A 19517-nucleotide genomic window follows, 5' to 3' on the forward strand; every position below is an offset into this window, starting at 1 on the left:
GTGAGTAACAGCCAGTCCGAGAAGAGGGGGTGTGGCCACGCCCCCTGTTCTCAGCAGAGAATCAGCTATTATCAGGAGACTGGCTGATAACAGCATGGAGCTAGACACTGCCGTCATGTCCCAGACTAGAGGGGTGAGCAATGAAGAGCAGCTGCGGTCACACCAAACCCCCAATAAGGACTCCCGGTCTGCAGTTCGAGGTGAGGGGGCGTGGCCTCACCTCAGCCTATATCATATGCCGAACAAAAAGACGAATGTAAATAAAAATGGTAGCTCTGAAAATGTCACCTTATCCCTTCAGAGTCCCACACAGCATTTTTGTAGCGACGAGAGCCCACCTAATTTACGGGTGCTTGTCTCCAAAAGCCAAGCTGGGCACTATAACGTACTAAGCACTACAACATACTGGACACAACAACAGCAGATTTGCAATTTTCACTCAGCAACATCCGCTGCTGCTTTTTTTCTGGAAAACATCCATGTAGTCAAAATCATCACTACACCAGTAGAAAAAGTCCCAAAAGGGGGTATAATTTCCAAAATGGTGTCACTTGAGGGGGAATTTTGCTCTTCTAACATTTAGGGACTCTGTATATGGAGTCTGCAAACTATTCTAGGAAAATCTGTGCTCCAGGAGGCAAATAGCTCTCCAAATATCACCGTATGGCTAAGCAGCACTTACAGCCACATATGGGGTATTTCTACATTCCACAGAAATTGTGTAACAAAACAGGATTTTGGTTACTCACCGTAAAATCTGTTTCTCGGTGCCTTCAATGGGGCACACAGGAAACCATGGGTGTATGCTGCTGCCACTAAACTATGCACAAAAAAAGTTAGCTCCTTCTCCACAGTGTACACCCCGCCGACTGGCACTAGGTTAATCACTTAGTGAGAAAGCAGTAGGAGAAGCAACATGTAAAAGAGAAAGAAAACACACAATTCAAAAATGTAACAATATAACAGTAATCAGAGCTGATAAACATGGGAGGGTGCTGTAACCCCCAATGAAGGCTCCAAGAAACAGATTTTACGGTGAGTAACCAAAAATCCTGTTTTCTCTATCGCGTCATTTTGGGACACAGGAAACCATGGGACATCCCAAAGCAGTCCCTGGGCAGGGAACAGCAGAAACTCCGTTCAGGTCGGAGAACTCACCACTGCCGTCTGCAAGACCCTTCTACCTAGGCTGGCATAGGTATGGACCCTGTAAAATTTGTCAAACGCGTGGATGGAAGATCAGGTTGCCGCTTTGCAGAGTTGCAGGGCAGATGCCCTATGGTGAACCGCCCAGGAGGCGCTCACTGCCCGAATAGAGTGTGCCTTAATCACAGGGGGAAGCGATCTGTTCTTAACCTGGTATGCCTCCAAAATTACAGTCCGGATCCAGCGAGCAATCGTATCCTTGGAGGCCGGCAGCCCTCTACACGCACCCTCTGGAATGACAAAGAGTCCGTCTTCCTCAAGGGGGCGGTCCTAGCCAAATAGACCCACACCGCCCTGACCAGGTCTAACCTGTTCAGTGAAAGCTCCAGAGGAGGAGACGGAGCTGGGCAAAAAGGAAGGGAAGACAATATCCTCATTTAGGTGAAATGCGGACACCACCTTGGGAAGGAAAGAAGGTAGAGGCAGCAAAACCACCTTTTCCTGGTGGAGAACCAAGAAAGAAGGGGAGGCGACAGGAAAGAGCTGCCAATTCCAAGACGTGCCTAATGGACGTGATGGCCACAAGAAACACCACCTTCCAAGACAGAAAGGACAGAGACCTCTCGGACAGGTTCCAAAAGAGAACTCCTAAGGGCCTCCAGGACCAGATTGAGGTCCCAGGGGTCCACGGGTGTCCGGTACGGGTGTGCAGCATGTGCTACCCCTTGGAGAAAAGTTCTGACCTGAGAACGGGAGGATTAGTTTTTCTGAAAAAGAATAGAAAGCACTGACACCTGGCCTTTTAGCGAACTAAGAGCCAGACCCGCATTAAATCCCACCTGGAGAAAAGCCAGAATGGAAGGGAGAGCAAAGGACATAGGCGGTATGTGATTAGACTCACACCAGCTGAAATAGACCCTCCAAGTCCAATAATAAACCCGGGACAACGATGGCTTTCTGGTCTGAATCACCCGATCTGAAAACTCGATGCTTTCAGAACCGCGGTTTCAACAGCCACACTGTTAAATCGAGCAACCGAGAATTCTGGTGGCAGATCAGTCCTTGGGACAGAAGGTCCGGTCGGTCTGGAAGCCTCCAGGGAGCGTCCACGAGAAGATTGATGATCTCTGCGAACCAAGAACTCCTGGGCCAATCCGGTGCAATCAAAATTACCGACACCCCTTCCGCATTGATCTTCCTCAACAGCCTTGGAAGAAGAGGGAGGAAACAAATAGGGAAGAACAAACCGTGACCAGGGTATTGCTAGAGCATCGGCGCGCACCGTCGCCTCTGCCCAGAGCAGAATCTTGGATACCTCGGCCATCACCATGGAACTCAGAGTTCCTCCCTGGTGATTGACATATGCCACCGCCGTGGCATTGTCCATTTGAACTCGGATCGGCAGACCACCGAGAAGCCTTTCCCAGTGACGGAGGAACAGAAGAATGGCCATTATCTAGAGGATGTTGATCAGCAGAAGATTAATCTGCCGATCAACGACCGTGGACAGTCAGGTGGCGAAAGACCGCACCCCAGCCGAGAAGGCTGGCATCCATCGTCACCACATGACTGTGAACAGAAAGGAAGGACCGACCCTGGAAGATTAGAGGGTATGACAGCCACCAATTGAGAGATTGTTTGACTCGGGACGAGAGCCGAACCGGAAAATCCAGAGAAAGAACAGACTTGTTCCACTGAGATAGGATGGCCTGCTGAAGTGGTCTTGAATGGAATTGTGCAAAAGGAATCGCTTCTGACGCTGCTACCATCCTTCCCAGGACCGCCATGGCTGAGCGGAAGGAAGGAAGCCGAGGACACTGCAGAGAGCGAACCCCCTGCTGGAGTATTGCTCTTTTCTCCTTGGGAAGAAAAACTCTTATCTAATGGGTGCTGAACAGCATGCCTAGAAAAAGGAGGCGCCCGGTTGGGACTAGGCAAGACTTTGCCCTGTTCAATAGCCATCCGAATTGGGACAGGGTGTCTAGAACGATGGACAGACTTTCGTGGGTCTAATAAAAGGACGGAGCCTTGATGAGAAAGTCGTCGAGGTATGGGATGAGCACTAGACTTCTGCTGCGCAAAATGGCCATTAAAGCTGCCATGATTTTTGTGAAAACCCTGGGAGCGATTTAAAGCCTAAAAGGCAGAGCGACAAACTGAAAATGGTCCTGCCGCACAGCGAAACGAAGGTATCTCTCATGACCTAGGAAGATAGGGACATGGAGGTAGGCGTTCTGGATGTCTACGGAGCACAGGAACTCCTGCGACTCCATGGAAACAATTACTGAACAAAGGGACGCCATCCTGAAATGTCGCAGACGGACCCTTTTGTTCAGTAAGTTTAGGTCAAGGATGGGTCGAACTGCGCCGTCTTTCTTCAGCCCAACAAATAGGTTCAAATAAAACCCTGTGAACCGTTCCTGGTCTGGGACGGGACAGATGACACCTTAACTGAGAAGGGAGGTAATTGACGTGAAGAACCCCGGAACCAGTGAAGCATCTCTTGGAGGACGGGATTCAAAGAATCGATCTCAGAGCCACAAAACAAAATCTATTTAGAATCAAGAGGATACAACCTCCCTGGCCCATGCGTCCTCTACCAAGGCGAGCCAACATCACTGAAAAATTAGAGACGGCCGCCAAGCCTGGGAGAGTCCCTGGAATCTGGAGAGTCATAAAGAGGAAGATCTGCTAGGTCTAGGCCTGGTGGATCTAGCCTGTACATTACGGTAAAGCCAGGACGGTGTGGGTTTAAAAGAAGTCCTTTTCCTATCCTGGCACATGAAGCGGCGTCCAGGGAGGCGGATACCATGTATCTCCCTGCATGAGAAATCTGGTCCACGAGGTCAGCCAATTCCTCCGGTTGGGCTCCAGAAAGAATGCCCTGACAGAGTTCTTTAGCCCATGCAGCTATGGACTTTGACACCCAGGTGGTGGCAAAAGCAGGGCACAATGTAGAAGTGGCTGCTTCAAAGGCAGACTTACCAAAAGACTATGATCCTATCATTGGAGTCCTTGACGGATGCACCAGTCGTAAGCAGTATGACCGTGGTGGTGGATCGTCTGGAAACTGGAGGGTCCACAGTTGGAGAAGCGGTCCAGTTCACTGTGAGCTCAGGGGCGAAGAGATATAGGATGCCGAGGCGCTTCCCTTTTTGGAAGCATCTGGTCGGGTTTTCCCGTTCACTGGAAAGTAACTCCTCAAATTCTCCCTGTATGGCAAAGACCTTAGGAGATGGTCACCACCGTCAAAATTAAACCGCCTGTTCTGCGGGTTCCGAAGCGGTATCCATAATGTTTAAGGTCTGATTGACCGCCACAATGAGGTTCAGGACAGGACCATGTCTCTCATATTAGAGGCCTGGTCAGAATCCAGGTCCGAGTCATCCACACTCCTGCCTGTATCTCTTACGGCCCTAGTTGGTAGGCACAGCTGGTGAGTTCCGCGATCCGCTAGCAATGGCATGAAGGGGCAACCTGTCAAGAGCGGACACCGTGGTCTGCAAAACCCTAGCAAAGTCCGCCACAGATTATGACAGAGGTAACCCACACTAGCTTAGGGGCTCCACTCCCTCCTGGGCAATAGGGGACTCTTGGGTAGCAGGCATGGGGGGCCTGCTGCAGTCCTGACAGAGAGGATTGGCCTGAAGGGAGCTTGCAATTACATGAAGAGGAGACAAAGTGTCGGATAAAAGCAGAGGAAAAAGAAGCAGGAGGGTGAGAGCACTCTCATTTAGGATTAGGCATGATAACAAGCAGACCCACTAACTGGTGCCAGAAGGTTAGGGGACAGAATGATATATGCTGAGGAGAGTGTCAGTCTGCAGAGCACAGCTACTAACAAGATGCAGGACCTGTCTGGTTCCAGGCTGTAGAGGGAGCTCCAGGACAGTTGCAGGAGTAAATGCAGGACTTCCTGCAGAGAAAAGCTACCTTCCGATGCCAGCAAATGGTGACAGCAGGGAGGAAGAGGAAGGCCCGCAGCGTGAAAAGCACACGGAGATTCCGGGCCACTGGAGGAAAACGGGGCTTATGCAGAACTTGCACGATGAGGCCGGGAAAAGGTGGCAGAGCTAACCGTGGGGGCTCAGAAAAGGGGTGGAGCTAACCAAGGGAGCTCCAAGAAGGGGCAAAGCTAACCTTCAAAGTTTTGAAAGGGGTGGAGCTATTAAGATGAGGGGGCGTGTCCACAACGGGCAGGAAAAAAGCCTGCACGATGATGCTGGGAAGAGGGGCAAAGCTAGCTGCCGAGGCTAGGCCGTGCTAAAGCCGGGAACTAAAGTGGAAAACACTCACCGATGAAGAAGGGGAGGGCGGCACGGAGGCCACAAAGTTAACAGTACCGTAACCTTGCGCCCCCGATCCCTGCTGCGCTGCTCATCCCCAGTGCCTGCCCTAAATAAAATAAGAGAAAGCTATCCTTTATCTTCATTCTTTCCTTTCTTCATCCTTACCTGAACCTTCTCCTCAACACCTCTGGACAAGAACCTGTGAAAAAGATGTACCTCTCCATAGAAGACCATCGATAGACGTCCGAGCCTCTTAAATTGAGGGACATCCATGCCTCCTGAAACAGACAGGCTCTAGTGGGCGAGTGTTTAGGAGACAGAGGCCAGGACCAAAGTTAGGAGTCACCTAAACAATCTTCTGTGTTAGGGGTTGGGGTCCTGACAGCTAGACATATGAGGATACGGGGTGGCAGTACAGTGCGACTGTTCACACTGCATCCCTCCAGAGGTATAGGAGAAGATCCATTTGAAAAAGGAGAGAAGTTACTGGAAAACACCGAAAACCGAGGTAGATATGGAATTAGTGAAAAAGAAATGTGAACCTCCTACTGACACTAAGCCAAAACTGATTAACCTAGTGCCAGTGGGGGGGTGTTCACTGCGGAGAAGGAGCTAACTTTGTGCTTAGTGTAGTAACAGCAGCAGCATACACCCATGGTTTCCTGTGTCCCCCAATGTAGCGAGAGAGAGATTTTGGTGCCATTTTTACCCATTTTCCCAATGTGAAAATTTACGGTCTGGGGCTAAAACAAAATGTGGTAAAAATGTAATTATTTTTTCTTCATTGCCCAATGGTATAAAATTAACTGACACACCCGTGGTGTCAATATGATCACTGCACTATTAGATGAATTCATCGCAAGGTGTAGTTTGTAAAATGGGGTCACTTATGAGGGGTGATGGGGGTGGTGGATGGTTCTGCTGTTCTAGCATCTCAGGGGCTATCCCAGCGGCTCGCTGCACCTGCAAATCATTAAAGTGAAATCTCCACTATAATATGGCATATGGCACTCCTTCCCTTCTGCGCTTTGCACTGTGCCTGAAAAGTAGTTCACAATTAAATGTAGGGTATTAAAGTACTCAGGAGAAATCGCACAACAAACTTAGGTACATTTTTTTAGTGGTAAAAATGTAATTCTTTCTTCACCGCCCAATGTTAGTCAAAATGCTCAATATACCCCTAGATGAATGGGAGGGGGGGGGGTGTAGTTTGTAAAATGAGTTCACATATAGGGGGTTTCTGTTGATCTGGCACCTCAGGGGCTCTGCCAATGAGACATGGCACCCTCAAACCAATCTGAACTACAATATGGCGCTTCTTCTCTTCTGAGTTTTGCACTGTGCCTCATAAGTAGTTTTTGACCACATATGGAATATTGGTGTACTCAGGAGAAATTGCACAACAAATTTTATGGTGCATTTTCTCCTGTTACCCTTGTGAAAACGCAGAGTTGGGAATAAAGTTACATTTATGTGGGAAAGATGTTCATTTTTTCCTTCCACATTGCTTTAGTTAAAGTGAAGCACATGAAGGGTTAATAAACTTCTTGAATGTGGTTGTGAGAAGTTTTTTTTTTTTGGGGGGGGGGCAGTGTTTAGAATTTTTGTAAGTATTTTTTGTCACATAGGGCCCTCAGACACTTAAAATGTGACGCGGTCCCTAAAAAAATTGGTTTTGTATATTTTGTTGGAATGATGAGAAATTGCTGGTCAACTTTTAACCCTTATAACTCCCTAAGAAAGTTTTTAAGTGGTGTAAGGGCAAAAAAAATAAAATTAAGTTAAAAATTGCACAATTTTCACAAAACTTCAGGTGTTTTCACAAATAAACGCAAGTCATACCGAACAATTATTACCACTATCATGAAAAGTACAATATATCATGAAGGAAAAAAAAAAACAAGTCTCAATCATAGTGATCCATTGAAGTGCTCCAGAGTTATCTATATCTATCTATCTATCTATCTATATATATATATCTCTATCTCATCGTGATTACTCGCTAATCCCGCCCCCTGCACAGTAGCTCCGCCCCCCACATCACCACACAATCCCGTCCCCCCACATTACCACACGAGGCTCCGTCCCCCCACATTACGACACGAGGCTCCGTCCCCCCACATTACCACACGAGGCTCCGTCCCCCCACATTACCACACGAGGCTCCGTCCCCCCACATTACCACACGAGGCTCCGTCCCCCCACATTACCACACGAGGCTCCGTCCCCACACATTACCACACGAGGCTCCGTCCCCACACATTACCACACGAGGCTCCGTCCCCACACTACCACACGAGGCTCCGTCTCCACACATTACCATACGGGGCTCCGTCCCCACACTTTACCACACGAGGCTCTGTCCCCACCCATTACCACACGAGGCTGCGTCCCCACACATTACCACACAAATCCAGTTTGCTTTTGATTTTACACTGTGAATAAAATGTATTAGTATTATTCTGACTTTTAATTATTGTTATTAACTTCATTTTAAGTTAATTTACCACCTGCGTAAGCGCTATTGAATGTTGTCATTATTTACTTTAGTTTAATCACTAGCAGCGTTAATTAGATAGCAATGAGCATGCCGAGCGTTAGCTGGCTGGAAACAGCTAGTTACCTCATAAAGTGACAGTGGTCAGAACTGAAAAATTTGGCCTAGTCATGAAAGTGAAAACTGGCTTGGGGGGTGGGGAAGAGGGGGTTAAAAGCAGACACCATTCGGTTGTGCAAATTACTGCATGAGCTCAGTATTTTCAGAAATCATTGTCTGAACAGAACTCGCCATGCGATCCACATGTACAAGTTAAAACTCTAGGTAAATAAGAAGGCATATAGCTCTTCACTGTTTTGGCTTTGGCCCACATTTCGTGTCTTGGGTTCAGCTGCTATATGAGCAACCATCAGCTAGAGTGAGAGTGAATGGTGAGCTTTCTCACACGATTCAGCTGCATAGAGGAACGAGACAGGAGTGCCCGTTCTCCCCTCTTTTGTTTGCTCTGGCCGTGGAACCGTTGGCCGCCAAAATTCGACAATCCACCGAGGTTTTAGGGTTCAAATATGGGTCGATAGAAGAAAAGATAGCGCTCTACGCTGACGATATACTGCTATTTCTGGGGGACCCGCATGACTCATTGAGCAATGCTATGCGGCTCATTGAGGGATTTGGCTCTCTATCAGGACTAAAAATAAACTGGAATAAATCAATTTTATTCATGGTGGATGATGTGAGGGGTGAGCTGGGTGATTCTACGGAAGGGGGTAGACTTAAGATAGCAGACCAATTCAAATATCTTGGGATATCAATCTCTTTGCCAATTACAAATTACTTGCACAAGAATCTGACACCGGTGCTGGAAACTCTTAAGGCTAAGGTAGGGGCTTGGTCTAAGCTGCATTTGTCTGTTGTGGGTCGAGTTAACCTTATCAAAATGATTCTGATGCCTAAAATATTGTATGTTCTTCATAATTCACCTATCTGGATACCACGTGGGAAATTCAACCTGATTAACTCATTATTTAGAAGTCTGGTGTGGGGGAGACAGCACCCACGAATTAGGTTGGAGACGCTTCAGCGGCCTAAAGACGCGGGGGGTCTGCCCTTGCCTAATCCTGAGATATATTTCCTTGCAGCCCAATGTCAACATTTAAAGGGCTGGGAGCAGGTGACGTCCACCAACGGGGTGCAACTTTTAATAGAAAAGATTGCCAAAAGAAGTCCGGCGGTACAGTGTTTAGAGGATGGCTCCCTTGGGATGCTTGGAAAAATATATCCAACATTGCTTTTGATATATAAAATACTAGCTGTTTCCAGCCAGCTAACGCTCGGCACGCTCATTGCTATCTAATTAACGCTGCTGGGTAATGTGTGGGGACGGAGTCTCGTGTGGTAATGTGTGAGGACGGAGCCTCGTGTGGTAATGTGTGGGGACGGAGCCTCGTGTGGTAATGTGTGGGAACGGAGCCTCGTGTGGTAATGTGTGGGAACGGAGCCTCGTGTGGTAATGTGTGGGAACGGAGCCTCGTGTGGTAATGTGTGGGAACGGAGCCTCGTGTGGTAATGTGTGGGAACGGAGCCTCGTGTGGTAATGTGTGGGAACGGAGCCTCGTGTGGTAATGTGGTGGTGGGAGGGATTATGTTTGGCGATGTGGTGGAGGGGCGGTATTATGTGTGGTGATGTGGTGGGAGGCGGGATTATGTGTGGTGATGTGGTGGAGGGGTGGAATTACGTGTGGTGATGTGGTGGGGGGACGGGATTATGTGTGGTGATGTGGTGGGGGGCGGGATTATGTGTGGTGATGTGGTGGAGGGGCGGGATTGTGTGTGGTGATGTGGTGGGGGCGGGATTATGTGTGGCGATTTGGTGGGGGGGGCAGGATTATGTGGCGATGTGGTGGGTGGGCGGGATTATGTGTGGTGATGTGGTGGGGGGCGGGATTATGTGTGGTTATGGGCGGGATTGTGTGTGGTAATGTGGTGGGGGCGGGATTGTGTGTGGTAATGTGGTGGGGGGCGGGATTGTGTGTGGTGATGTGGTGGGGAGCGGAGCTACTGTGCAGGGGACGGGATTAGCGAGTAATCACGATGCCTCATATATATAGATGGGGAAGAGTCAAACATATTTGTGAGGTCACTTGTCTTACCAGGTTTTCCCCAATATGGTTTAATAATAATTTACCAGAATTTTTGGCAATGGGATGTATATCAGGATGGCAGGCTAAAGGGATTAGATATGTTTATCAGAATTTAGAGCGACGGGAGTTGAAGTCCTTTTCCCAGCTGCAGTCTGAGTATGGCCTCAAGACAACTGGGGGTTATCAATATGGACAAGATCGAAATGCCTTTTTGGCTCAGAATAGGGGGGATTGCCTCAAAATTCAAAGTGACTTAGTATTGGAATATATCTGCGGTGCAGGAACATCGAGGGGTGTTATCCCTTCCTTATATAAGGACTTACTCCATACTTACTTATTAGGATATCCGTTTGGGGCGAGGGCTAAATGGGAAAGAGTTGGGTCGCTTGGAGGATTAAACATGGGACTCTGTTTTAGAATGGGTACCGAAGCTATCAATGAATGAGCCGTATAGACTTTCTCAGCTTTATGTTATACACAGAGTATATAGGTCTCCGGATGTTCTATATAGAGCTGGGTCGAGACCCAATTCGGAATGCCCTAGGTGTAGGAATGATAATGCCGGAATGTTCCACATGCTCTGGTCGTGTCCGAGGTTGACTGTCTTCTGGTTAGTGGTTCTCAGCCGGATAGAAGGAGCGTATAGATGTGTAATTCCAAGGGAACCAGTGGTGTGCGTGCTGGGATATGTGGATGAGATAATTGTAGATAACACATTGAAAATAGCAATTGCTAGACTGTTATATATGGCTCGGAAGGTCATAGCAAGAAACTGAATGAAGGCGGAGCCTCCCTCGAGGGGAGAATACATCAAGAATGCGGGGAAGGTCATAGCCTTAGAAAAGGGAGTATATCAGAAAAGAGGGAAAATGGTTCTGTATGACAAATTGTGGACGCCTTGGTTGGAATTGGGTTAGGAGGAGATTAAGGGAAAATAGGCCTGAGGAGGTGTCGCCTATAAAATAATGGTATATAAATTCATAGTGAAGGACATTATATTATACTAAAGTATATAATGCTACAAGACATGTTAAAAGAAGGACGTGAGCTGTCTAAGTGGGAAAGGGGGGAGTGATGGGGATGAAGGGGGGTTAATGCTGGGGGGAATTGAAAAACACTTGTTATTGTTAAATGTTTATTGCATTTTATAAATCAATAAAAATCTATTTGATTAAAAAAAAGAAGGCATATAGCTCTTAATGAAAACCATGGATACAGTGTGCTGTGGACGCAAAAAGGAGATTTTTGTGTACTCACCGTAAAATCTCTTTCTCTTAGCCTCTAATTGGGGGACACAGGACCATGGGTGTTATGCTGCTGTCCACTAGGAGGCGACACTATGCATAATCTGAAAAAGATTAACTGTGGCTCCTCCTGTGCAGTATACACCCCTGGACGGCATCAGCCTTCTCCAGTTTTGTGCAAAAGCAGTAGGAGGAACGTAACATGAATAACATAATTATGCCTGTAAGAAGGCAACTATGTACGAGCTCAAGAAACAATATGAGAACTCAACAGTTACAACAGCCCGGAAAGGGCAACAGGGTGGGAGCTGTGTCCCCCAATTAGAGGCTAAGAGAAAGAGATTTTACGGTGAGTACACAAAAATCTCCTTTACTCTGTCGCCTCATTGGGGGACACAGGACCATGGGACGTCCTAAAGCAGTCCCTGGGTGGGAAGCAATGGACGAATATTGTGCAGACAGGCCCGTACACTTAGGGCACCGCCGCCTGCAGGACACGTCTACCCAGGCTCGCGTCCGCTGAGGACTGGGTATGAACCCTGTAGTGTTTAGTAAACGTGTGTAAGCTAGTCCCAAGTGGCCGCCTTACACACTTGTTGTGCCGAAGCCTGGTGCCGAATGGCCCAGGAGGCCCCTACCGCCCGTGTAGAGTGTGCCGTAATATCGGCTGGAAGAGGAGAATTCTTAAGGCGGTACGCCTCTTGTATGGTGGATTTGATCCACCTGGCAAGAGTAGCTTTGGAAGCTGGCATACCCTTATGGCCGCCTTCCGGAAGGAGGAAAAGGGAATCAGACCTCCGGAAGGACGCAGTCCTAGACACGTATATACGCAAAGCCCTGACAAGGTCAAGCGTATGCAGAGCCTTCTCCACTCTATGAACCGGAACCGGACAAAGGGATGGTAGTGAAATTTCCTCATTGAGGTGGAAGTCGGACACAACCTTCGGAAGGAAGGATGGGACCGTACGAAGAACTACCTTGTCCTGGTGAAATGCCAGGAAAGGCCGTCTGCAGGAGAGTGCTGTCAGTTCAGACACCCTGCGTAGCGAGGTGATTGCCACCAGGAAAACCACCTTCTGGGAAAGAAGGCGGAGCGGGACCTCCTTAAGGGGTTCGAAGGGTGGTTCCTGCAATGCTGTCAGGACCAGGTTGAGGTCCCACGTTTCTAGTGGTCGTCTGTAGGGGGAACCAATCGGGAAACCCCCTGAAGGAAAGTCCTTACTTGCGGCTTGGTAGCAATGCGCTTTTGGAAAAGCACTGAGAGGGCTGACACCTGGCTCTTAAGCGAGCCCAATGACAGCCTGGCCTCCAGACCCGATTGGAGAAAACCAAGTACTTTGGGTAGGGAATAAGGGAGTGAGATCTGGCCACGAGATTCGCACCAGGTAAAGAAAGCTTTCCAGGCACGGTAATAAATCTTGGCAGAGGCTGGTTTCCGTGCTCTCATCATGGTTCCAATGACATCTGCCGAGAGCCCTGCCTGGGTTAGAACCCAGGTCTCAAGGGCCACGCCGTCAAATTGAGAGCCCCTGAGTTCTGGTGGTAGAACGGCCCTTGTGATAGAAGATCGTGGCGGTCGGGGAGACGCCAGGGGGCGTCTGCTGTGAGTTGTACGATGTCGGCGTACCATGTGCGTCTGGGCCAGTCCGGTGCAATGAGGATGATTGGAACTCCCTCTTGTTTGATCTTCCTCACCACTCTGGATATCAGGGGGAGAGGTGGAAAAATATACAGAAGCTGGAACTGGGTCCAGTCCTGAACCAAAGCGTCTGCTCCGAGCGACCGCGGATTGTGTGTTCTGGCAATGAAGTTGGAGACCTTGGCATTGAAATGGGATGCCATTAGGTCCACATCCGGGGTCCCCCAGCGGAGACAGATCTGTTGAAAAATTTCGGGATGGAGAGACCACTCTCCCGAGTCTATTCCTTGTCGGCTGAGGAAGTCTGCTTCCCAGTTGTCCACACCCGGAATGTGGACCGCCGAAAGAACCGACCCTGTGTCCTCCGCCCAGCGGAGGATATGTGACACTTCCCGCATCGCCTGGGTACTGCGGGTCCCCCCTTGATGATTCACATATGCCACAGCCGTGGCATTGTCCGACTGTATCCTGATGTGAGAGGCTGCCAGTAAGTGATGGAAGGCCCTCAATGCCAGAAGGATGGCACGAATTTCCAGGATGTTGATGGGCATGGTCGCTTCCGCTGGGGACCACTTGCCCTGTGCCCTGTGGTGTAGGTGCACCGCACCCCAACCCGTCAGACTCGCGTCGGTGGTCAGAACCTTCCATTGACCTGAGAGAAAGGATTTCCCCTTTGCTAGCGAGGTTGGCTTGAGCCACCAGTGCAGGGACCTCCTGGTTGACGACGTTAGCTGGAACTCCCTGAGAGAAGGGATTCCTGTCCCAGGACCTGAGAATGGCTAGTTGGAGAGGTCTGAGGTGAAACTGGGCAAATGGGACGGCTTCTATTGCTGCTGCCATCTTGCCGAGGACTCTCATGGCAAACCGGAGAGATCGAGGGGGTTTGCGGAGGAGGGTGCGAACTGCTAGTCGGAGGGCCAGTGCCTTGTCCTTGGGAAGGAGAACTAGACCCCTGGAGGTGTTGAATAACATTCCCAGGAAGGTCAGGGACTGACTCGGGGTTGGTGATGACTTTTGTAGGTTGATTAACCAGCCCATGCGACAGAGTATCGGTTGTGATTGAGACACTGAACTCGCAGTCCTTGAAGGTGGGAGCCTTGATGAGTAGATCGTCCAGGTATGGAACGACTACTATGCCTCTGGAATGCAGGACGTCCATGGTTGCTGCCATGACCTTGGTGAACACTCTGGGAGCCGTGGCGAGTCCAAAGGGGAGAGCCACGAATTGGTAGTGGTCCTGGCCTATTGCGAACCTGAGAAACCTCTGATGGGCAGGTGCAATGGGTATATGCAGGTATGCGTCTTGTATGTCTATGGAGGTGAGATATTCTCCCTTCTCCATGGACGCAATGATGGACCGAAGGGACTCCATGCGGAAGTGACGGACCCGTACATATTTGTTGAGCTGTTTTAGGTCTAGTATGGGCCGTACGCTGCCTCCTTTCTTGGGAACTACGAACAGATTGGAGTAGAACCCTCGGAAGCGGTCGGTCGTGGGTACCGGTACTATGACTCCTGATTGACAAAGCGAGGAGACCGCTTGGTGGTAGGCTCGAGCCTTGGCTGGCGGTTTCGGGGGGACAGAGAGGAAGAACCGGTCCGGTGGGTTGGAGGTGAAGTCTATTTTGTATCCGGAAGACACTAGTTCCATGACCCACCTGTCTTCTGTAATAGGCAGCCTAGGCAGCCAGACTTGATGAAAGAGCAAAAGTCGTCCGCCTACTGGTGTGGTGTCTTCCAGAGTCCGTGAGTCATGAGGAGGAGAAAGTCTGAGATTTTCCTCCTCTGGGCTTAGACTGGCCTGCTTTTGACTGCCAGGTCTTGTCCGACCTTTGCGTCGATCGTGAGTTGTCCCTGCGTGGGGAACGGTTACGATTTTGTACTGGACATGAGACGGACCAGCCGGAGGAATTCCGAAAGGATCGGAATCGAGTTTGGTTACGCTTCTTGTAAGTGCGTTTAGGTTTCAGTTGGGGAAGAGAAGTACTCTTACCCCCTGTGGCGTTGGATATCATAGTGTCCAACTGTTCACCGAAAAGTCTCCCACTGAGGTAGGGGAGGTGCGTGAGGGACTTCTTTGAGGCTGCATCCGCTTTCCATTCCCGCAGCCAGAGGATACGCCGAATCGTGATGGCGTTTGATGCTATCCCCGCGACTCCCCTTGCTGAATCCAGAGCTGCATGGAGCATGTAATCTGCTACAACAGCAATTTGAACCGCTTGGTCCGACAGTTCAGGAGCGGATGCTTGGAAGGCTTGTAAATTCTTTGCCCAGGCCAGGATGGCCTTGGCAGCCCAAACTGAGGCGAACGCGGGAGCCAGGGATGCCCCTGCTGCCTCGAAAATTGAACGAGCCATGCGTTCTACCTGCCGGTCTGCTGCGTCCCTGAGGGTTGAGCTATCTGGCAGTGAAAGAAGGGTCTGTGCTGCTAGCCTGGAGACTGGGGGATCCACTTCAGGTGGATCTGTCCATTCCTTGGTGTCCTTCTGTGGGAAGGGGTACCTCGCCTCCAGATATTTGCGATTAGCTAATTTTTTCTCAGGCTGTGAGAGCTGTTTTTTAAGGATCGCCTTAAACTCTGGGTGGTTAGAGAAAACCTTAGGTGGCTTCAGAGGTCCTTCAAAGGAAATCTTATGTTCTGGGGCCTCTGGTGGCGGATCAGAAATGTCCAGCACCCGATGGATGGACGATATGTCCTCAACTAGCGCTGTATTGCTAGGAGGGATTGGGATCAGGGACCCCTCCGTTTCTCTGTCCGAGTCAGAGTCGCAGATGCCTTCCGAATCCTGTGTATCACTGAGGCGTCCCCTGCTGGGTGGGCTGGGGAGGAGGCCTTCTCTGGTTGGGGATTGCGGAGATCTGCATTGTCTGTCCCTGGAATGGGACGGTCTAGATGACCTGGAGCTACGGTGTCTCTCCCTAGAGGGGGATGACTGTGTGCTATGGGATGACGCAGATGGACTTGATCCGCTTGCGTCCTGACCTAGACGTGGATGTGCCAGGGTCATCTTGTTCCTGAGTCAAACTCTCCCTTTGCTGGGTAACGGTCATAGCCGGGGCATGACCCTGCAGAGCCTGAAGCAATGTGGAAGTTAGGTTATCTATAGACTGCGTCATAGATTGCGATATCTGAGTGGCCCATTCCGGCGTGGCAGACACCGAGGCATTGGCAGGGGCTTCTTGAGGCTGTGACACATTAGTTTGTATACAGTTCTGACAATGCGGGTACGTGCTACTACTGGGGAGAGCGGTCCCGCAGGCTGTGCAGAATGCATAATAGCAGTTCTGCCTGGTTCTCTTGGACCTTGAGCCCTGCATAGTGCACAAAGTGCAGAGGTGCTGCCAGCAGATGGACCTTACAGGGGTAGAGAACCTACAGGGGAGCCTTATAGGTAATATGGATTCACAGCTGAGTAAAAGGAACCCAGCTGTGATCTTACCCCACCAGTGTGCCCCTAGGTCCAGCGCCGAAGATCCACAGTCCTGTGCCCCCCGGAGACTGGCTGCCTGGTCCTGCAGACCGGGAGATGCAGGGTTAATCTGCAGCCGAAAATGGCTGCAGAGACAGAGAAGAGAGCAGGAGAAGGGGGCGGAGAGCTGTAAAAAGGCGGCAAGGCTGTGTAAAAACGCGCCCTTTCTGTCTCGATCCGCCCCCTGTATGACACGGTAGAGTGTCATATTTGTCATCCGGGGGGCGGGCCGGGGGGTGGAGAGGAGGCTGTGGCTTCAGCTAGGCCGAAGCCGGGGCCTAAAGTAGATGCCTGAGGCCCAGAAGGGCTCCAGGCCGGCGCGAAAATCCGGGAGGGGGTCGGATCTGAACCGGACCCCTCTGGATTTAAAGGCAGGATAGCGGTGGGGCTGTAAGCGAGAGGGGAGCCCTGTGAGGGGTCCCCCTGAGGCAGTATAGAGCCGGTGCTGCCGCAGAAACAGGGACGCAGGGAGCCCTGTGTCTGTATGTGCCATGCCTGCCTGCACTCCCCCCGGCCCCAACAGGAGCCCGCAGCTGGGCTGGGGTCCCTGGATGCAGGCGCAGTGTGCTGGCCCATTGCTGGGAGCTGTAGGATGCTGCCTGTACAGGCCCTACCTGAGGTGTCTCAACCTAATACCCCCAGAGGGGGATAGGGAGGGTGCTTGTCACCTTCAGGGGCCTTTATCCTCGCCTCGACCTCAACCCAGAAACCAAAAGGAATTGGGGAAGGAGGGGGGTCTCGACTTCGAACCAGCACCCGAGGGGCTGGGGAAGGAGCAGCATGGGGAATAGCCATCTCAACTTCAACTGGGCACCCCATAATAGGGGGCCGAGGAAGGAGCCATGCCGGGAGTCTCACAGGAGACCCTCTTTTCTTCATCTGTAATCCCGTCGGAAAACGGAGTAAAAATCTTTAGGTGTGCCTCCTTTGCGACACTAAGCAAAAACAGGAGAAGGCTGATGCCGTCCATGGGTTTATACAGCACAGGAGGAGCCACAGTTAATCTTTTTCAGATTATGCATAGTGTCGCCTCCTAGTGGACAGCAGCATAACACCCATGGTCCTGTGTCCCCCAATGAGGCGACAGAGTAAAGAAAGGGACCGTCCAGCTTGTTATCAGCGTACAATTCAAAAGCCTGTAATTCTCATGTTCTGGGGTTGTATTAGTGCCTACGGGATGGGAAGCTTAACCGTCTCAAAAGCCACCACCAATGCAGAGTATTTTAAACAGTATTGTAGAACAAAACATGCTCTGACCCAGACAACTATTCCAGGGAAGACCTTGCAGATTTCAGACTATGAAAGACCAGGCTAAACCACATACTGCATCCATCACAACAACAGGGCTTCACAGAAGAAGAGTATGGGTGATGACCTGGCCTCCTGCAGTCCAGACCTTTCATCAATAGAAAATAATTGCCATATTATGAAACAGAAAAACAAATATGACCTCGGACTGTTGAGGATCTAGAATCCTACATCAGACAAGGATGGGACAACATTACTCTCCCAAACTTCTGCAGCTGTTCTAGTCACTTCCAGACTGTTCTAAAAAGAACAGATGCTATGCAATGGTAGACATGGCCCTGTCCTAACTTTTTTTTTTTTTAAGACATGTTTCTGTCAATTTCTAAATGTTGTTTTTTTTTTTGTTTTGTTTTTTTTTTATAAACGAAATGGAAAAATGTCCACCTTTCTTCTTTTTATCTGTGTTCTGTTGTGAATAAATATGGCTATAAGATTTCCTAATCACTGCATTGTTGCTTTATATAAATTATACACAGCATCCACACTTTTTTAAAATTTGGGTTTGCACTATAATTAAGAAAAGCACACATTAACCCCTTCACCCCCAGGGCTTTTTTCGTTTTTGTTTTTCGCTCCCCTCCTTCCCAGAGCCATAACTTTTTTATTTTTCCGTCAATATGGCCATCTGAGGGCTTATTTTTTGCGGGACGAGATGTACTTTTGAACGATACCATTGGTTTTACCATGCCGTGTAACAGAAAACTGGAAAAAAAAATTCCAAGTGCGATGAAATTGCAAAAAAGTGCATTCTCACACTTGTTTTTTGTTTGGCTTTTTTGCTAGGTTCACCAAAAAATTGCGCCATTTTCCGATACCCGTAGCGTCTCCAATTTTCGTGATCTGGGGTCGGGTGAGGGCTTATATTTTGCATCCCGAGCTGGCGTTTTTAATGATACCATATTGGTGCAGATACGTTCTTTTGATCGCCTGTTATTGCATTTTAATGCAATGTTGCGGCGACCCAAAAAATGTAATTTTGGCGTTTTGATTTTTCTCACTACGCCATTTAGCGATCAGGTTAATCCTTTGTTTTTTTTTGATAGATCGGGCGATTCTGAACGCGGCAATATCAAATATGTGTAGGTTTGATTTTCTTTTTATTGTTTTATTTTGATTGGGAAGAAAGGGGGGTGATTTGAACTTTTATATATATATATATATTTTTTTTTTAATACTTTTAAACACTTGTTTTTTTTAATTTTGGCATGCTTCAATAGCCTCCATAGGAGGCTAGAAGCATGATCTACACGATCGCCTCTGCTACATAGAGGTGAAGCACAGATCACCTCTATGTAGCAGAAATGCAGGGTTGCTTTGAACGCCGACCACAGGGTGGCGCTCAAAGCAATCGCCCATCAACAACCATAGAGGTCTCAAGGAGACCTCAGGTTGTTATGGCAATGCACCGATGACCCCCGATCATGTGACGGGGGTCAGCGGTGCGAGCCCCTCCGGCCGCGCGGCCGGGAGCGCTAGTTAAATGCAGCTGTCAGTGTTTGACAGCGGCATTTAACTAGTTAATGGGCGCGGGTGGATCGTGATTCCGCTTGCGCTCATTGCGCGCACATGTCAGCTGTACAAAACAGCTGACATGTCGCGGCTTTGAGGTGGGCTCACCCCCGGAGCCCACCTCAAAGCGGGGGTTCTGCCAGCTGACGTACTATTCCGTCAGCTGGCAGAAAGGGGTTAAAGGGAACCTGTCAGCAGGATTGTGCACAGTAAACTACAAACAGTGTCAGGTCGGCGCCATTATACTGATTACAATGATACCTGGGTTGATGAA

The 19517-nt window shown here is 49.5% G+C and overlaps 1 protein-coding gene across 1 annotated transcript in view; it reads right to left on the bottom strand.

Annotated features, from left to right (window-relative positions):
- Window positions 1-19517, bottom strand: part of TBC1D7 (TBC1 domain family member 7) — a 46755-nt gene that overhangs the window by 9613 nt on the left and 17625 nt on the right. The gene's annotated exons all lie outside the window — the stretch shown is intronic.

The sequence above is a fragment of the Ranitomeya variabilis genome, chromosome 6 (genome assembly GCF_051348905.1).
Source record: "Ranitomeya variabilis isolate aRanVar5 chromosome 6, aRanVar5.hap1, whole genome shotgun sequence".
Taxonomy (NCBI): domain Eukaryota; kingdom Metazoa; phylum Chordata; class Amphibia; order Anura; family Dendrobatidae; genus Ranitomeya; species Ranitomeya variabilis.